The 8,105-nt window shown below is 35.2% G+C and overlaps 1 pseudogene; it reads left to right on the top strand.

Annotated features, from left to right (window-relative positions):
• Positions 1–364: 364 nt before the first annotated feature.
• Positions 365–7,491, top strand: LOC149580324 (UDP-glycosyltransferase 85A8-like; annotated as a pseudogene).
• The last annotated feature ends 614 nt before the right edge of the window (positions 7,492–8,105 follow it).

An 8,105-nucleotide genomic window follows, 5' to 3' on the forward strand; every position in this document is an offset into this window, starting at 1 on the left:
TAAATGTGTGGTCACCAAGCATACTTTAAAAAGAAAAAATTTAAAGGGCTAGTTCTCACATGAAATACATGACGAGTTGAGAATTTTTCATTAATAGATAAACCAACTTTTATACCAAGAGGAGTAAATTTATATATGGTCCACAATGAATAGGTGAAGGTGCAAGTGGATATTGAAGTCTAAATACATGAAGATGAATGATGGGGCTCAAGAAGAAATTCCAATTAGAGAGTTGAAAGACATGAATATGAATGGTTTTATGTACATTGTCATAGAGCCTTACCCTGCGTAAGGAACCATTAATCCTCTTCTCAATTTGGCTCATCTTTTATCTTCATGAGGGGTTTTCTTCAGTTTTGTGAATATGGAATGGAGTCATAAGTGCACATCTAAAGCAACTCATAAACAAAATGATGATGATGATGATTATGAGTCATTTAAGTTTCACACCATTCCACATGAGTTGCCACCAGATCATGGTCACCTTGCCAATCTCACTAAGTATGTAATTGCAATGGGAAATCTTGGTCCCATATTGGAGCATCATTTGTTGGACAACTTATTTGATGGAAAAACCCCTCCCATCATGTCCATTATTATAGAAACTTTCATGTCTTGCACTTATCAAGTGGCCAAGAATCTCAGAGTGCCTTGAGTGATCTTCTAGATAATGTGTGTTGCCTCTTCTATTGCTTAGTACAATTTTGACCTCCTCCTTTGTCATGGACATATTCTTGTCAAAGATATGAAATCTTATATAGTAAAAATTGATCCTATGTATATTATTTTTCTTAATCAAATATGTTTGTAGTAACCTAAAACATTCTAATTGTAGTGGAGGAATCTAAGAGGGTGGATAAAGAAATCATTTGTTTGCCAAAAAATCTTCCACCTTTGTTGCTCATTGATTTTTATTTTTTCTATTGTGGTACAAAAACATCAGATGTCATGTTCCAGTGGAGTCTATGTGAGTCTCACTTTCAAAGCAATGAAGATTATGTGTTGGTCAACACTTTTGATCAACACTTTTGATAAAGTGGAATCACCTAAGATAGTAAGCACACTATCCTCTAACAGATTCCCTACTTTAATAGTGGGACCTATCTTTCTTCCCAATTTCACTAAAGGAAAAATGTGAACCAATGTTGGAGTAGGAGGATAGCTCTCTCAAATGGTTTGATGCCAAAGTGCCCAATGGTATCATCTTAAATTAGTTAATAATACAAAAATAAAATATAGAACAACAAGATGCATAAACACAGTAGTTTATCATGATTCACCACAAATCATGGCTTGTCCACACTAAGAGTAGAGGAATTATATTGATGAGAAAAAGAATGAGTTTACAATACATGCCATTAGCATTTATAGATCACAAATGATTAGCTAAAGAGACATAAAAAAAGGAAGGGAAAAAGCCACATGTCTGTTGGCCTTAACTATTCAACAATCTCCCACTAAAGACAACAGATACACTAGCTGACCATCCATTCCCTTGCTCTACATGCTGACCTACTTCTTTTTAACAAGGCCAAGAGAAGTCTTGACACATTCAAACTTCTCCTTGGCAACAACCTTTGTTAACATGTCCACCAGATTGATCTTTGTATCAATTTTGGTAACCTTTAGTTTTCCTTCTTCTACCACATAGTAGACATAGTGAGCATGCTTGTCAATATGTTTGGAGCATAATTGAGAGGAATGATTGTGAGCCACAAAAGTTGCACTTTGACTATCTAAAAATAAAACATAATCATCTTGTTTCCAATGTAGATCACTGAATAAGCATTGCAACCAAATCATCTCTTTAGCCCCTTTGAAAATAGCTAGGTATTCAACTTCAGCAAAAGAAAGTGCAACACAATGTTGAAATCTTGAGGCCCAACTAATGGCAGCCCTAAAAAATATGAAAGCATAACTAGTAGTAGACCAATATTTTACTCAATCTCTTGCAAGATCTAAATCACTGAATCCTTACAACTAAGTATGATTTCTACCAAAACATAATGCATAGTCAGAAGTGCCCTTGAGATACTGTAATATCCACTTTACTGCTTCTGAATGAGGCTTCCTAGGATTTCTCATGAATCTACTTACTACTCTCACCACATAAGAAATGTTGAGACGTGTAGAAACCATAGTGTACATTATGCTACCAACCACTAATTTATAAGGAACATTATGTATAAAACCCTCTCTTCTTGTGTTTTGGGCCACAAATCAAAACTTAGGTAGAAGTGAGAAGCAAGAGGAATAGGAATGTGTTTAGCTTCAGCCATGCCAAACCACTATACAACATTGTTGGTGTATGATTTTTGTGACAAAATCAACACCTTTTTTTGTCTATCTCTAGTGATAGTCATCCCATGAATATTTTTTCCCCTCTAAATCTTTCATGTCAAACCGAGAAGCTAAATCTTTCTTTAGCTTGCTGATTATTTGGGGAGAAGTAGCAGTAACTAACATGTCATCAACATAAAGTATAAGACTAAGAAACTCACCACTAGGAAGTCTCTTATAGTAGACACAAGGATCTGATTTACATTAGGTGAAGTTTTGTTCAGCCATGAACTGATCAAACTTAATGTACCACTATCTTGGAGCTTGCTTGAGCCCATACAAACTTTTCTTCAACTAGCAATAAAGATGTTATTTCCCCTTTTGAAAAAAACCTTTAGGCTATTCCATGTACAATTCCTCATTGATGTCGTCATGTAAAAAAGTCATCTTGACATCAAGCTATTTGAGGTCAAGATCCCAAATAGCTACGAATCCCAAAACTTCCTAGATTGTAGTCATCTGTACAATAGGTGAGAAAATCTCTCCAAAATCTAGGCCCTTTTTCTGACCATACCGTTTGAGAACTAGTCAAGCATGGTACCTCTTTCTACCACCATCTTCTTCTTTCACCTTATATACCAAATGGTTTTTCAAAGCTTTCCGGTTGGGTGGAAGTAGAACTAAGTCCCATATTTTATTAGTTTTAACAAAATTCATCTCTTCTTCCATCACAACCATCCACTAATTTTTATTAGTACTTCTGCAAGCATCTCAAAAATTAACTAGCTCTACTTGATCAGAGATTAAAATCTCAAGCTCTACCTCCTCAGAATAAAGTAGCTCATAATCTAAATACTTTGCAAGCATCTTTCTCTGCCTGGTACACCTCCTCAATTCAATCGTAGAATCCTTTGTTTTATCTTGACTAGAGTTATTTGCAAAAGGGACTAGTTCAAATAGAGAGCTTGTGACTAAGATTCTTCTATTATTTGCTACTGCCAAGAGAGAGGAAGTCCCAATATCATGATCTGGGATGTGAGTAGAAAAACCAAAGATGTGTGTTGGCAAAGGCATAGCTATAGAGGTTTGTGAAACATCTTTCCATCCCCAACGTTATGGTTGTTTTAGTTCCCATTCCCAATTGTGGAGTAGAGTCAATAGGAGCACTTGGCAATAGTCCATCAACATCCTCAAACACATTATCACTATCATGGTTAATCTCAAATGCATCATTCTTTCTTTGCAATTTGCTGACAGCTCTTTCATCAGTGACTAGTCTAAGATTTGGATACTCTAAATTGCACTGGTGAAGATTTTCATTGTTAAGATTGGTCTGTAACAACTTGCATGAATGACCATCACTATTCTGCATCCCATGTCCCTCAAGCTCTTGGGGTCCGGCATAAGAAAAGGAATTCCCAATATGGTGAGATTCATTGGGCATGTATGAGGGGGATCATCTAGAAGAGAGTAGATGTTGATGACCTCCATATTCAAAAGGATCTATTTCCTAAGTAGATGCTCCATGCATGTGAGAAGTGTAAGGGCTAACTAACAAAAACTCTATATCATTGTGAGTAGAAGTATATACATTCTATGTGGGTGAATGACCACCAAACTTGCAGAAACCTTGCTCATCATCATGACCTACATCAAGCTCATGGAGTCCAGTATGCTTTGTCACTATTTGGTGAAGGCCAGAACCTAAAATTGGTGAAGGAGAAGGCTCTCATTATAGATTGTGTTCACCACGAGTAGAAGCAGAGGAAGCATTTCTAAGCTAATGACCTATCTCCAGCATAGCATATCAATGCTCTCCCTCATTATGAGTAGTAGGAGCATTGTCAAATAAATCTCCTATTCTTTCACCATTGTGACTACTATCCAACACCCCACATCTCCTACGAATTGACTGATTTGAAATACTATCAATTTTTTGACCATATCCATGTGGATTGTCTAGTTCATGGAATTGTTCATCCTCAGAAGTATGCTCTATCTATTGTAACAATGGAAGAGTATGAGAAGAATGCTCTGAATCACTACTGATACCAAGAAATGGAGCTAAAATAGAGGTAGGAGTCAAAATGATAGGCTGAGACTATGACTATGAGTTTAATGAAGAATAATTCTTATTAAATAAAGGCATAGGAATGAGATCTTCAACAACTCTTTCATGTGGTGCTGATTGAAGAGCCAAAAACTTCATCTCATTAAAGACCACATCTCTACTTCGTACAATTTTCTTTGCAATAGAAACCCACAATCAAAATCCATATTGATCTTCTCCATAACCCATGAAGATACATTGCTGAGATTTCGAATCCAACTTGCTCCTTTTTTCTTTAGGAACATGAACAAATGCTTGATACCTGTACACACAAAGATGTGAGTACGAAATCCTTCTACCCATCCATTCCTCCTCCAAAATTCCAAAGTCCAAATGAGATGAAGGACTTTGATTAATCTAGTACACTATTGTATTATATGTCTCTACCTAGAATTCTTTGCCTATACTAGCATTAGATTGCATGCATCGAACTTTCTCAAGTATAGTTTTATTTAGTCTTTCCACTGCCCTATTTTCTTGTGGGATGAATGGCACAACTTTCACCTATCAAATACCATTATCTAGACAATAGTTATCAAAATCCAATGAACATAATTCACCTCCATTATCTGATTTAAAACATTGGATTTTGTGCCCACTCTGATTTTCAACAAGCACTTTAAAAAATTTAAATTTTGAAAAAAATTTAGACTTTCTAGACATCATATAAACCCAAACCTTTCTAGTACGATCATCAAGAAAGGAAACAAATATATTTGTGCCTCCATGAGAGGTTACCTCTGTTAGACCAAAGACATCTAAGTGCACCAACTCCAATGGTGTTGTCTTCTAGTCATGAACATGCTTCAAAAATTTGACATGTTTTTGTTTTCCATGAAGACAGTGCTCACATAATTCTAAATCTAATAATTGGAGACCTAGAAGTTGCTCTCAATTAAGCATAACGTCTAACCTCTTTTTGATCATGTGGCCTAATATTTGATGCCAAAGTGCGGCATCACTATCCATAATAGGCATCGTAGCTCCCACCTCATTATTAGTTTCTACAACATATAGATTGCCAACTTTATCCCCTGTGGCAATAATCATGGAACCCTTGGTAATTTTCTACATATCCATGAGAAGTGTAAGAAAACCTTGAGCATATAATTGACTGACAAAAATTAAATTTCTTTTCAATTTGGGAACATGCCTAACATCTTGAAGCAATAATTGAGCACCTCCTTCTATTGATAACAAAATATCACCCTTTCCTATGACTTCACAAGCCTTGTTATCACCCAAATAAACATTCCCAAATTTACCTTCCTTGTAGTTTGTGAAAGCTTCACTACAAGAGGATGCATGAAATGAAGCCTTAGAGTCAATTACCCATGAATTAAAAGTTGTGTCGCTTGTCATAAGAACCAAAAGACCATCACTATGATCATGAATGATCTTTTCTCTACTATCCAAAACTTTTTCTTGAGTTCTTTTATATTTTTTGTAGTCCTTTTTAACATGACTAGAATTTCCACAAAACCAACAACCATTTTGTCTACCTCAGGATTAAGATCTTCTAGTTGATTATGACCTTCGATTGTTGTTATTATTTCATCCTCTATGTTGAGTTCTTCCTCTATTTTTGTTTCTAATCATCATTAGCACATTTCCAAATGAAGACTCTTTATTAGTTCTCCTCATGTCTTCACTAAGCAACATATAAGCCTCCTCATCATAGACCGACTTGTTTTTTCTAGTTGCAAAAGTGCTAACACTTATTACAAAACCATCCCAATAGTCAGGTATAGAACATAATAAGATGACCACCTTATTTTCATCATCTTGAGGCATACCAATGGAGTGTTCTTGACATAAAAGAGTATTCAACTCATTTATGTAATTCAACATCATTTTTCCATCCTTCATCTTCAATTTGTAAAAATTCTTCATTATAAAAAAATATTGTTTACAAAAGATGCCATTTGGTACATAATATGAAGCTTGTCCCATATGTCCTTTATTGACATTTCATTGTTCACATTGAGCAACACATTTGCAGATAGTGAAAGAAAAATCTCTATCATTGTTTTCTCATCAATTTCAGTCCAATTCTCATCTGACATGGCAGTAGGCTTCTTCGCATTACCTTCAATTGCTATTGCAAGATCATGCTTGACTAGAAGTGATCAGATCTATACCTTCCATAGATTGAAATTCTTCCCTAAGGAACTGCACTCTTGATTCCTCAATGACTTTAGATTTTGATCACCAAAATCAATCACAACTCTGATACCAATTGTAAATTAATTAAGAATGCAAAAAGAAAATATAGAACAAAAAGATGCATAAACATAGTACTTTATCATGGTTCACCACAAATCGTGGCTATGTCCACACTGAAAGCAAAGAAACTATATTAATGAGAAAAAAAATGAGTTTACAATACATGTCATCAACATTTATAGAACACAAATGATCAACTAAAGAGACATAAAAAAGGGAGGGAAAAACATGTGTTTGGTGGCCTTTACTATTCAACAATCATATATGTTTCTTTTGGAAGCATCACCATCAAATTGAAATGAATAGCTGGAGGAATTTTCAATGGGGTTGGGAAATGGTCAGCACCCTTTTCTATGGATGTTATGCAATTATATTGCAGGAGGTATGCCTACCACTCTACCAGAGGGTTTTGAAGAGAGGGATAAAGATCAAGGAGTGATTATGAAATGGGTGCCTTAATTGAAGGATATGTCCCACCCTTCCATGGGAGGGTTTCTGAGCCACTATGGGAGGAACTCATGTCTGGAGAGCATGAGCATGGGAATACCAATGTTGGATGGCCATATTTGGTTGATTAGTTTCTAGATTTCCACTTTTGCGAGGATGTGTGGAAGATTGGCATGGATTTGGAGGGTGTGGATGTTGATGAAAATCTGGTAGTTAAAAGAGAGGAGATTGAGAAAGGGGTAAGTAACTTGATGGAGGGTCTGATGGAGGGTCTAAAAGTGCAGGAGCTGAGAAAAAGGGGAATGGAGCTAAAGGAGGTTGTATTCAAAGTAGTTGGGGAAGAAGGTTCTTCCTTTGTTAACATAAATAAGTTTATTCATGATATGCTAAAACTATTCAGTTTGTCTACTATAAAAATTAACTTATAGTAGAACCATTTATTTGCTTAAATAACAATTTGATTAACTATGTAATTCATTGAATGGTCTATATCAGAAAACTTAAACACTAAGTCCTAATTTCTACAGTAAGAGTGTTAAATAGTCAAAGTTGACATAGTGTGTGATTTGTAGTACTAGCAAGTAATTTGGGTACACATTGAAAATTATACATTATGTACCTCTCAAACCAAAAACAAGTTTAAGAAAAGCACTTTGAAAAATTATTTTGGCCAAAAATTGTAACCTCTCTAACCTCTTAAAAGAGGGGAAAGGATAAGTAGGAAAGCTAGCAAATGTATTTGCAATCAGGGATAACTTTAGTGGTGAATATTGGCCAAATGACAAATTTGACTCATCAAGGACCCTAAATTTGGCAAAAAAAAATTACACTTTCAAGGTGGTCATGTTGTCAACACTTTATGAAAATTGGGTCCAATGCTTAAAGCAATTGCCAACAATAATACATAATTATTTTTATTTTGGTGATGACTTTGCCAATGGAATTTAATCTTTCCACATAATGAATCAAATATTTTCACCTACAATTTATGATGCTTGTCTTATTTGATGAACACATTTTCCAATATCTAGTAAATCTTTCA

Source organism: Cupressus sempervirens, chromosome 1, assembly GCF_028749045.1.
Source record: "Cupressus sempervirens isolate cs-2001-9-10 chromosome 1, ASM2874904v1, whole genome shotgun sequence".
In the NCBI taxonomy this organism is placed as follows: domain Eukaryota; kingdom Viridiplantae; phylum Streptophyta; class Pinopsida; order Cupressales; family Cupressaceae; genus Cupressus; species Cupressus sempervirens.